The 12500-nt window shown below is 41.3% G+C and overlaps 1 protein-coding gene and 1 long non-coding RNA gene across 5 annotated transcripts in view; both read left to right on the top strand.

Moving 5' to 3' along the window:
• The window catches only part of LOC138964183 (receptor-type tyrosine-protein phosphatase mu-like), a 315123-nt gene that overhangs the window by 113361 nt on the left and 189262 nt on the right, over nucleotides 1-12500 (top strand). The window lies entirely within an intron of this gene.
• LOC138964178 (uncharacterized) lies at nucleotides 5454-9385 on the top strand. Its single transcript, XR_011455040.1, has 3 exons — nucleotides 5454-6875; nucleotides 7441-7572; nucleotides 8222-9385. It is a non-coding gene; the product is annotated as an uncharacterized lncRNA (long non-coding RNA).

Raw genomic sequence — 12500 nt, forward strand, 5'->3', positions numbered from 1 at the left:
GGTGTGTGTCTGTTTGTATAAGAGATAAAGAGAGAGAGAAAGAGAGAGAGAGAGAGAGAGAGAGAGAGAGAGAGAAAGAGAGAGAGAGAGAGAGAGGGTGGGTTGGTTTGTGTTTGTGCGTGTGCGTAAGTGTATGTGTGTGTGTATGTGTGTTTGTTTGTAAAGGTGTGTATGTCCGTCTGTCTATATGTGCGTATGGGTGTGTGTTTTGTGTGTACAGTGAAGTGTGTGTGAGAGAGTGAGTGAGTGCGTGTGAGTGAGTGTGTATGTATGTACGTGTGTACGTGTGTAACTTGGGTGTGTGTGTGTGTGTGTGACTTGGTGTGTGTGTGTGTGTGTGTGTGTGTGTGTTCGTGTGTGTGTGTGTGTGTGTGTTCGTGTGTATGTGTGTGTTTGAGAGAGAGAGAGAGAGAGAGAGAGAGAGAGAAAGAGAGAGAGAGAGAGAGAGAGAGAGAGAGAGAGAGAGAGAGAGAGAGAGAGAGAGACAGAGAGAGAGACAGAGAGAGAGAGAGAGAGAGAGGTTTGTCTTTCGCTGGGGTATGCAGTGCCTTGGCGTTGCACATCTACTTAATTGTACATATTTTTGATTATTTGGTAGCATTTTCCCTTAATGCCATTCTTGTATAATTTGAGCAAAAGTGCATCGACCTGTGTGTGTGTGTGGGTTAGTGTGTGGGTCTGTGTGTGTGTGTGTGTGTGTGTGTGTGTGTGTGTGTGTGTGTGTGTGTACAAGTGTGTGAGTACAAGTGTGTAATCAGGCCCTGGGTCTTCTTTCATTCTCTTCGTGTTGTCTGTTTTTACATTTAGTCAAGTTTTGACTAAATGTTTTAACGTAGAGGAGGGAATCGAGACGAGGGTCGTGGTGTATGTGTGTGTGTGTGTGTGAAGAGCGATTCAGACTAAACTACTGGACCGATCTTCATGAAACTTGACATGAGAGATCCTGAGTATAATATCCCCATAAGTTTTTTTCATTTTTTTAAATAAATAGCTTTGATGACGTCATATCCGGCTTTTCGTGAAAGTTGAGGCGGCACTGTCACGCTCTCATTTTTCAACCAAATTGGTTGAAATTTTGGTCAAGTAATCTTCGACGAAGCCCGGACTTTGGTATTGCATTTCAGCTTGGAGGCTTAAACATTAATTAATGAGTTTGCTCATTAAAGTTGTCATTAAAATCGATTTTTTCGCAAACAGATTTAGAATTGATTGCATCGTATTCTTCATCATATTCTGAATCTAAAGATGTAACACATATGTCATGTTTACTCTTAAAATGTGATCACAATTAACAAAAATAGATTAATTAGTCTTACGAACAAAATTTAAGAAATCGATCCAAAAATGATTTCATCTTATTCTTTATCATTTCCTGATTCCAAAAACATATAGATATGATAGGTTGTATTCAAAACAAGCTCCGAAAGTTAACAAGAATACAGAAAAGCGCGCTTTCCTGCTTAGCACAATACGCTACCGCGCTATTCTGGCGTGTTAATTTCACTGCGTTTTGCACGTGGAAGGTGAGCGATTTCCTTCTCGCGGGGATTGACGAAGCTGTACTGTCTTGGTGAAAAACTACAGTGCGTTCAGTTTCATTCCGTGAGTTCGACAGCTTGACTAAATGTAGTAATTTCGCCTTACGCGACTTGTTGCTTCTTCTCCAGACTATTCAGCATAAATCAGTACGGGTTCATTTTGATTTACAACTGTAACAGTTTTCTCTAACTGGGTGTATTGCCCCAAAAAGTTGACAGATCAGTAACACTCGGTGCAAGAGCATAATCAAAATTCGCGAGCATAACACATGTACTAATACGCAATTAAGATGTTTTCAGTCCTCGTCGCCATACACCCTCTTCTCTTGTATTACCACAATCACCACCCCCAACCCGCACCTATCTACCCTGAGTGACAGGAAATGAGAAGTTTCTTTTGATAATGATTAACTTTAATTGAACCTTGGGTATTTTGCAGTCCCAATTCCCACCCTACCCACATTCCCCCCCCCCCCCCCCCCCCCCCCCCCTCCGCCCCTTCCATCACCATTAACAACATTAACAGCGGCAACGGCATCACTCCTTCACCCGTTCTGTGCCAAAGAACACGAACAGATATGTAAAGGACAGACCCGCCCGCAAATCGACCTGAATTTAACAAAGGAATTATTCTGAAAGAATCGATACAAGTTTGATTTGTTACACCATCATTTCAGAATGGAGGCGGAACAAGAGATTTGAAGCCATTTCCTTTTCTAATGTCATTTCCTTCAGACGCGAGGACAGCAGTCCCTTTCAAGCTTTGTGCCAGACACTTAGAATGTATGGTCTCTGGTGGAATTTCATTTAGTGCAGGTTTTGCAGGACCAAGAAAACTATGTTATGGAGCGTGTTAATTGAAAAAAGAACACAGAAAATTGCAGATTGTTTTCTGCGATAATGGTTTCAGTTGAACGTTCAATGGCATTTAACACTGTGCACCTTACCATGGATGCCGTCCTCGTGAGGTGCGTGAAATAGAAACGTAGCTTGTCCGATTTGTATCGTACCTTCTTCACCCTCTAAAATCAGGGGTATGGGAAAACGCCAGTTTTTGATGCCACACAGTAACATAGGCTGATCGATTCATCTCACTTAAATATCAGGGTGCAGATAGAAAGGGGTCGTTAACTCGTGTGTTGGACAACCTGCGTCCTGCTTCAAGCTGAACATGTCACTGCTATTCGAAATCTTCTGGGTTCATTACAGATTCAGGTCGCAACGGGTGTAAGTGGTGCTCTTTGCGTTCCTCGACTACTAGTATCACGTGCTACTCAAATTGAATCACGCGAGATTTTCATACCACAGAGGTTCGTTCCTCTTATGTTCCGGAAATTACCTTGTCGGGACAACACGGCACACTCCGTGTAACACTCCGACGACTGAAAGTTCCCTTTAAAAACACTGATTGAAATTCATTGTTTTCAGCAATAACACCGTTTCAAATGACAATATTGGTTTGTGGCATGAATGTTCGTTATTTAAGCATGACTTGATGCAAAAGGTTTTCTGCTAAAGCTAGGCAGCGTTTCTGTTCTTTGAAGTCCCCAGAGTCGAGATTCGGCCCAGGATTTGGACAGAACATGCAACGGCCTGACAATTCATCTCCGAAAAGGTTGCGCCACTGAACTTTTCAGTTGAAGATTCTAGGTTAGAATTTCGTATAAAGGTAAAGAGCTGTTTATTGCGGGTGTAAAAGTGTTTGTATTTGAGTAGAATTACACCTAGGAAAAATAATTAGAATTTAAGGGAGTATACATTTGGATCTAGAATAAATGAAGATTAAAATGGCTAGTGAAAGTAAACTGAATTCGAAGTTGACAATGAAGACCATAGCCACGTTGTTGCACAGCGCAAATACACGATGTTCGGAAATAACTCAGTCGAGGTTTTATGGGCTTTCAGGGCCGGACTACCGGAGGGGTTATGGGGGTTGCGCAACCTCCCCCCCCCCCCCCCAAGCCTAAACATGTACCTCACTTATTTTAAAAAAATGTATTGTTTATTTTATGCCGTTTCATGCAAGGAGCGACCATTTTCCTATCTCAGAATATGACCTACCCTTCAGCTTCAGGGGACTTCGCCCCCTGATCCGCACAAGGGGCAGAGGAACATCCCCCTGGACCACCACTGGCAACCCCCCCCCCCCCCCTCCTCTTTGCCTAGTCCGGCCCTGGGCTTTGGAAGAGATGCCCGTATGTGCACTGCAGTAACCTTTGCAGTCGATCAACATAGCAGATCACTCTTATAACCCAAATATGCAGTTAAACCACAACAGACAACCCCTTCTTTAAGTTAGACTTATAGATTAACCAATACCTTCACCATATAAGCTGATGTTAAATCGTGTGTGTGTGTGTGTGTGTGTGGGTGTGTGTGGGTGTGTGTGTGTGTGTGTGTGTGTGTGTGTGTGTGTGTGTGTGTGTGTGAGTGTGTGCAATCATCTACGTCATCCAAGTTTATTTTTAAAGAGGCTGTTTATATCATGGAATGTGTTGATTGCAAAAGTTAGAATCGGAAATAGTGGTGAGAAGTATTTGGTTTAAACAGTGTTTTTATTCAAATACAAGTTTACAAAGCCATGAAATATATGTTTTGGTAAAAGAGCACAACAAGGTAATCTTATGAATGTGCTCTTAGAGACAAAATAATGAATTGGCGGACGATGTTGTAAATTCTTAATTCAAACCAATCAAAACAACAATAATAAGAATAACGAGAACAAAACTAGTACTTCAACAACAACAACAACAACAACAACAACAACAGCACAAAAGCACACAATGGGAAGTATTTGAGACGGATCATATCCAACCTCATCGTATCTGATCTATTCCTGTTCTTTAGTTTTGATCTATCGTACAAACGACTTTGAGACTTTGAATAGTAATGTATCCTACACTAGATGATTACCCGCTTCGCCGGGTACCGGCTTCGCCGGGAAGAAGTAGAGCCGAATACCCGGCTTCGCCGGGTGAGTGGCGCACCGTACGCCGGCTTCGCCGGGTGAGTGGCGCACCGTACGCGATTGACGCCACACGAAGGAAGGGAGATAAACGCGCAAAACACTGGAGAAGATAAGGAAGAGTTACTGGGAATGGATGTACAGAAAAACCATAAAAACCAAAATCGGTTCAGCGCTGCGCTCTGTGAGCACGTGTTGAAAATTTTCATCGACCAGATTGTGTCCGGGGTCTACCTGAATATGCCCACCAAATTTCAAGCAGATTCATCGAGAACTTTGGCCGTGCATAGCGAACACACAGACAGACACACACAAGTCGTATATAGATATAGATACGTGTCATAACTAAGCCATATCTTGACACGTCTGTATATCATGTAAATGAAGACGTGTCAATCTACAGTCTGGCAGGGACCTGAGAAATGACTTTTTTCGTCTCGAAATGATAAAGTCACCGAGACAAACTTCATTCTCAAAGCGCTTTGTCATTCCTCCGTTAGAATTTTGAGAACATACACGTGACACTTTGATTCCATTTGTGGTGTCTTTTTGCACTTTGATTCGCTTTTAAATGTAGAGATTTCATTTTGGAAGAGAGGTTCAAGAAGACACTTCAATTTGGACACTCCGACTCCGTCTTGAAGTTTAAAGGTAGAAGGCACACAAGTACAAAATGTAGGTTTAACAGAAAACTATGGCTTCCTGTGTGATACCAGCTAGGTTTACACTCGATGGTTGTTTTTTGTCAAATATTGAAAATCTCGCTTTCACTAGCATTTAAATATTATTTATTTAAAAACAAAATAGTGTAAAACTTGTATCGCACAACAAGCCATGTAGTATTTTCTATATCTCGTAGTCATAAAAACGAACCACACCTTCAACAATCCGTGCATGAAAACTTGATTCACGTGCTTTCCTCAGGCTCGAGCATTAACTAATATTTACATCATTCAGAAAACCGACCAGCGCTGTGCTAGGGCTCGTTTTGAAAAACGAAATCTACATTGGCCATCCATGTGAGTCAGTAATTATGATGATTTTGACGCCCTTGGTGTTAAATGCGTTGTTGTTTAGAAGCGTTTGATAGTATTTCTCCAAACGTTTTGCGCATGATATGTACGCGTGAGTTGTTGTTGTTGTTGTTGTTGTTGTTGTTGTTGTTGTTGTTGTTGTTGTTGTTTACAGTTTCGGAAATATCGCTCTCTTCTTTTTCATTTTTTGTTTGTTGGCTTTTTCGTTTTCGTTTTCTTTGTATCGTCTATTTAGATTCTTTCTCTTTCATTTCAACGTTTCCACATTTCTGTATACATACTCTTATACACAAAAGTAACAAATGTTAGGTTGTAGTGTATCCGCTGTACCCGTCTTATTAGAACATGTCTGGTGCATTGTTAACAGATCAGCTGATGAGCTTGCATAACAAAACAGTTCCCCAATAAATCATATTTATTCAAATACAGAACAATGAGAAATAAAGGCTCAAGCAGGTATTTCATGTATCTATTGCTAGATATGTTAATACATTTATCGTTTGTTGATTTACCCGGTGATGGAAGTGTGAAACCTCTTTATGCAGATCAGTTCAAACACAGGTCCAGACCCAGACCCGGACCCCGACACACTGACCTTCAGACTTCGCTGGGTCACAAGCCTTTCAGCACTGTGGACTCATCATTTAATCTGTTACGCTTCGTTCCCATTGTATAGCCTTTAAACATCGTGTGGTAGAGACAACCTTTGTTGCAAACGTTGCGTGTAAGCTTCTGAAAAAAAGACCCACTGCATTTGTGGCAATCGTATTCTCAAGAAATGATATACTCGTTACACAGACAGTAGAACTTTCAGGAAGCAGCTAGAGTACCTACAACAGTGGAAGTCGAATTTGTGAGAAATCTATTTTCCCAACAGAGACATTTGAGTTTTCAGGAATGCAATACAAGTAACAGATCCAGTCTCATTTTTGAAGAACACTACACGTTTCACAGGGAACGTTGAGTTTTGAATAACTGTAAAAGTCGAATTTTCAAGAAACACTTTATAATTAGGTCAGTGGTAGTCAACGCATTCAACCATGGTTTTCCAAGGAATCGTCTTGTTTCTGGTGCTTTTGACACATGATTCAGTAACCAGCACCAAACTTAACTTGGCTAAAATGAATTCGGACATAGCGGGTCGGGTTTTCAACAACAATCTAGTCTTCGTCTTTAGTGGCCTCTCCGATGTCAGCTGCGCGCGCCGCTGTATGGCGTCATCAGTCTGCGTGACCTTCACCTACAGCGAGGAGTCGAAAATGTGCAGGGGCCATTCGCAAATCATGACGCCATCGAGTCCAGGCTTTGATTTACCGGGGACTGTTGGATTTCTCGTGGGTAAGTACAGCTTCTTCTTCTTCTTCTTCTTCTTCTTCTTCTCCTTCTTCTTCTTCTTCTTCTTCTTCTTCTTCTTCTTCTTCTTCTTCTTCTTCTTCTTCTTCTTCTTCTTCTTCTTCTTCTTCTTCTTCTTCTTCTTCGTCTTCTTCGTCTTCTTCTTCTCCTTCTTCTTCATCTTCTTCTTGTTCGTTCATTGGCAGCAAATCCCTCGAACGTTCATGAAATAGTGTTTATATTGGTACCTGGTATGGATAGACAGATAAAAGTATGTTAGGTATCGTATTGTCACCGTATTTTTGAGATTGTTTCTCAAGGAGTTTGATTTACTTAGTCTAAAGTACAGAAACATCAAAATCGCCAAGAAACAAGTTGTGCCACAATTCGACGATATTCTTGCTTGTTATGTATGATGGAGTTGGGGTGAAGGGTGGGAGATGGGAGTCCGTATCACAACAAAAGTTATCAATAATGCTTGCCAGACTCGGCAAGGTTTTGGTCATTCTCGACGCGTATGTTTCTTTGTTGGTTCGATTCATTGTGTGTTGTGTGTGTGTGTTTCTTTCAGTCACAGACTGGGTCAGTAAGGCTTGCAGCATTTTCGCCGAATGCACTGTGCCCAATTCAGGATGCTACGGTCAACGTTGTGTGTGTACGCATGGGTACTACTACTCCAAAAGTAACAAAACCTGCGTGCAAAGTAAGTTATTTTGCCATTTAATTAGTTGGTTTTTTTTTCATGTGCAGTACAACACCCCCAATGAAGACGTCCCCTGCGTAATTCCACCCGGTCCAGGTCCTGTTTCGTAAAGATGTTTTGATCAAAACACTTATCTGGTTTTTCCTTTGTTAGACCTTATGATTTTTTAAAGAGTGAATTATGAATTATTTTAATTTCAGGAGATCTAATGTTTTCATTGTACATGAGTCCTTGTATGTGTCCGTCTCTGTGTTGACGCACCTTTTTTTTCTCCGTGCGTGCGTCTGCATGTATGATGTATGTATATTTTTCAATATGTGTGTTTTTCTCTGTGTGTGTGTGTGTGTGTATGTGTGTGTGTGTGTGTGTGTGTGTGTGTGTGTGTGTGTGTGTGTGTGTGTGTGTGTCTGACTTCTTGTCTGTCTTTAAATGCCAAACTAAGCGCCTGTTTGCTTGCTTGCTGACCTGCTTGGGTGACTGATCGATTCATAGGTTGATTTGCTCAATTTTACAACCCCCCCCCCCAACCCCCCCCCCCCCCCAACCCCCCCCCCCCCCCCCCCCCCACCCGCCGTTAATCGTAGAGTGGTCACACGTTTGATGAATCGGTATTGTACAGTAACATTCCAATTGTGTCCGATTTGTTTAGCATGCTCGAGCGAGAACCTGCAGGACGAGTTTGTGACGTATCCGAATTATGACGTCGCCAACAATGACATCTACTCTGACATCACGGGCACGGTGACGGTGGAGCAATGCCAGTCGATGTGCTCCAGCAATCCAAGATGTCTGACCATCACTTACGTCAACCGTGGATGTTACCTAAAGAGCGTCACCGCACTGACGTCACCCACCACTGCAGGCGGCGCTCCCGGGAAAAATCACTACCAACGAATGTGTGCTTAGCTCAAATCGTTCAAAAGCATTCTAGCAAAAAGAAATGCCCTGAGAATAATACTTATGTGGATTTGTAAAGGTAGAAGTTTCGGACCAGTGAATCCAGCTCTTAACGTCTTAAACAAGCGAATATCTATGAAATGTACTGACCGTAGAATGCAGACAAAGACGCAAAGTAACAAACTATCTATCAATCTAAAAGAAGTTACCAGAAAACGTAAACAATAAACGATAACAAACTTAGACAATAACAATGAAAAAAAACTCAGCTGAATAGAGAGATAAACACACACTGTAACAAATTTACAATTAACAATAACAATTAAATGCAGTTATTGGAGAACGCATACTTCTAAAAACAGTAACAAACTAAGCAAATAACAAAAATATGAAGTCATCACAGAATGTAGCCAAATGGGGGGATATTCATATTTCTGAAGCTTCTTGTCCCAAAAGCCGTCAATTCTGCGATTAAACTTTTTTTTATGGCAGAAAAAGGACCTTACGTATTTCTGGTGCAGTTTTAGTTGCAGCGCTCAATCTTTTATTTAACTGTTCTGCTTTTTCCATGCAAGATCACTGATATAAATCGAAACGAAATCGTGTGAATTCAGACCAAAAACATATACAGTTTGAACGTAGAAAGGATGGGAACCAAACAATCGCGAGAAACCCAAAGAAAGTAAAATAAATGGTTTTCTTATTTTCATTCATTGACATTTATAATTATCGTTGCATGTTTTATAGAGTATGTCAAATAAAGTGAAGAGGTTATTGAGTGAGAGTCAGTTTCAACTTCTAGTAACCTAAGACCCCTATGCGGTCAGCATCTTATGAATTGCTAAAAATAGTCATGATAGAGCCTCCATGCAGGGGTCTTATACTGCAAATCTTTTGAAATAAAGTTTGAGTTTGAGTTCTGTGTTTTGTTCGTTAGGATGATTACGATGTGTCTGTTTGTGGGGGTGGCGGTTGTGGTGGTGGTAGTGGTGTTATTCTTCATCTAACTCTTCTTCTTTCTTTTTACTTAGCGTCGAATGGTGGGTGGTTTGTTTGTTTGTTTGTGGATTTTTCGTTTAACCCCTGTGGGTGTGTGCGTGCATGCGCGTTTTCTTTTCTCTGTGTGTGTGTGTGTGTGTGTGTGTGTGTGTGTGTGTGTGTGTGTGTGTATGCGTGCGTGTGTGGGGGGGTGCGTGTATGTAGGTGTGTGTGTGTGTTTATCTCTGTGTGTATCTCTGTGTGTGCATGCCTGCGTGTGTGCATGTGTACCTCCGTGCATGCGTGCATCTCTCACAACTGTCTGTCTGTCTGGGTGGTACGGGGCTTTAGATCCAGGTTTAAGGCTGTGTCTTTGTCGGGATATTAGTTGGTCTGTCTGTTTGTCAACGTACGTACTCTGTAGAAATGGATGGGTGGGTGGTCAAACCGTGCATAACCTGATTTCAGCTTGCTTGGTAGCTTGCCTGGCAGGATCGTTGCTTCGTTCTTAATTCGCCTCAAACTCCATCCCTTCCTTGTTCATTCTCTTTATTTGTCAAAGTTCCGTTGCTACACTTTACGGACCCAACGACATTTCCGGGAGTAATATCGATGCGAACTAGAAAATACAGTAGCGTGGCGTTTTCCGCACAGACCCCTCAGCCGAACGACGGATTAAGGTACGGTAGGGGCCTACTACATTTCACCTGGCCTCAGATCACCGGAAAACATGTTCAGAGATCACTGAGCTTACGAGAGGCGAATCGAAAGTGTTGACGTTGATGATGTAAGGAAGGTTTTCTCTGCTAATGGGGAGGTCAAAATCGCTAGATCAACGCTAAAAGGATTTTGCGAAGTCCACGGCAATTGATTCCTGCTGTATTACCGTACCTCATAAGGTTAACAAGAAAACAAGTCGCGTAAGGCGAAAATACAACATTTAGTCAAGCTGTCGAACTCACAGAATGAAACTGAACGCAATGCAATTTTTCAGCAAGACCGTTTACTCGTAGCATCGTCAGTCCACCGCTCGTGGCAAAGGCAGTGAAATTGACAAGAAGAGCGGGGTAGTAGTTGCGCTGAGAAGGATAGCACGCTTTTCTGTACCTCTCTTCGTTTTAACTTTCTGAGCGTGATTTTAATCCAAACATATCATATCTATATGTTTTTGGAATCAGGAACCGACAAGGAATAGGTTGAAAGTGTTTTTAAATCGATTTCGGAAATTTTATTTTGATAATAATGTTTATATTTTTAATTTTCAGAGCTTGTTTTTAATCCAAATATACCAAATGTATATGTTTTGGGAATTAGAAAATGATGAAGAATAAGATAAACGTAAAATTGAATCGTTTTATAAAAAAATCATTTTGTTTACAATTTTCAGATTTTTAATGACCAAAGTCATTAATTAAATTAAATCACCAAAAGAATAGATGCCTTCACCAAAAGAATTGTTTAGTTAGCAAAAGATATTCCAACAAAAAATCGGATGTTTCCACCCACAAAATAGATGCTTCTAGCAAAAAACTGATTGATTCTACCAAAAAAAGAAATGAGACTTGCAACAGAATTCTCAACATAAAACCGAATTATTTCAACAACAAAATAGCTACTGTCAGCAAAAAATAAAGTTTAGTGTACTTTCAGAGACAAAATAATGTCACTCCATATCAACATAATCATAATTGTACGTCCAAAGAAAGTTAAATGAAAATGATAAAATCAGTGTACAGAGCAGTCAAGATCAGTGTGTTCACTGCCTGATAAGCGCTGGTCTCGACAGCTTTGGGCGCCCGCGCTTTCGCTTCTGGCCGATTGGGATGGTCTTGGCCTGGGCAGGGGGGTTGGTCACCTCCAGACGAATCTCAATGCCCATGGAATGAAGACACACGTAGCACTTGAGGAACTCCGGACAGTTGCAGAAAAACTGATTGTTTTCGTTGATCGTAATCTTCCACTCCGACATGTGGCATACTCCTCGAAGTCAGCCCAGGACGATGATTCAACCTTTTCTTCGGTCTCTCGGATGGCAGTCTTGAGCTCCTTTTTCAGGGTTGAAGATCCCACGAAGATCGTGTTCCCAGTCTTCAGCGACTCAGCTGTTGACTTTGCCCACTGAAACGCTGTTGTCCACATTTTCAGTGTGCGATGTGGTGCTTCGGCAATCTCGGTGTGCTCTGCGGTTGCATTTGGTGCTCGTTCCATAGACCAGTTCTTTACAATGTCATTCTCAACAACTCCGAGAAATCTTGACATTTCCAGCCTCTCTCTCAAAGTGTTTCACTGTGTTGGAGAATGACTATCCATTTTTTTTGTTGAACTATATTTTCTTTTGCCTGAAGTAGTCAATCTTTTGCCTGATTATATTTTCTTTTGCCTGAGTATTTGTTTTTGCCAGTTTATTTTATTTTTTTGTTCAGACAGCAATTCTTTTGGCGCTTCAAAATTTTTTTTGGTACTTTAATTCTTTGTCACTCAAACCATCTTTTCTTTTGGTGAAAGCATCTATTTCTTTGGTAGAACCATCTTTTCTTTTGGTTCATTAAACGGGTGCCATTTTTAAGCCACCAAGCTGAAATGCAATACCGAAGTCCGGCCTTCGTCGAAGATTGCTTGGCCAAAATTTCAATGAATTTGATTGAAAAATGAGGGTGTGACAGTGCCGCCTGAACTTTTACAAAAAGCCGGATATGACGTCATCAAAGGTATTTATCGAAAAAAAGAAAAAGAAAAGGCCGGGGATATTATTCCCAGGAACTCTCATGTAAAATGTCATAAATATCGGTCCAGTAGTTTGGTCTGAATCGCTCTACACACACACGTACACACGCACAGACACAGACACACACACACACACACACACACACACACACACACACACACACACACACACACACATACACCACGACCCTCGTCTCGATTCCCGCTCTATGTTAAAACATTTAGTCAAAACTTGACTAAATGTAAAAATCGGCTTTGGTATCATGACTCATGACGTCAGCTGTTACAGGGATGAAATCCTGTTTTGTTTCCATGAATGATGACATCAA

The sequence above is a fragment of the Littorina saxatilis genome, linkage group LG4, assembly GCF_037325665.1.
Source record: "Littorina saxatilis isolate snail1 linkage group LG4, US_GU_Lsax_2.0, whole genome shotgun sequence".
Classification (NCBI taxonomy): domain Eukaryota; kingdom Metazoa; phylum Mollusca; class Gastropoda; order Littorinimorpha; family Littorinidae; genus Littorina; species Littorina saxatilis.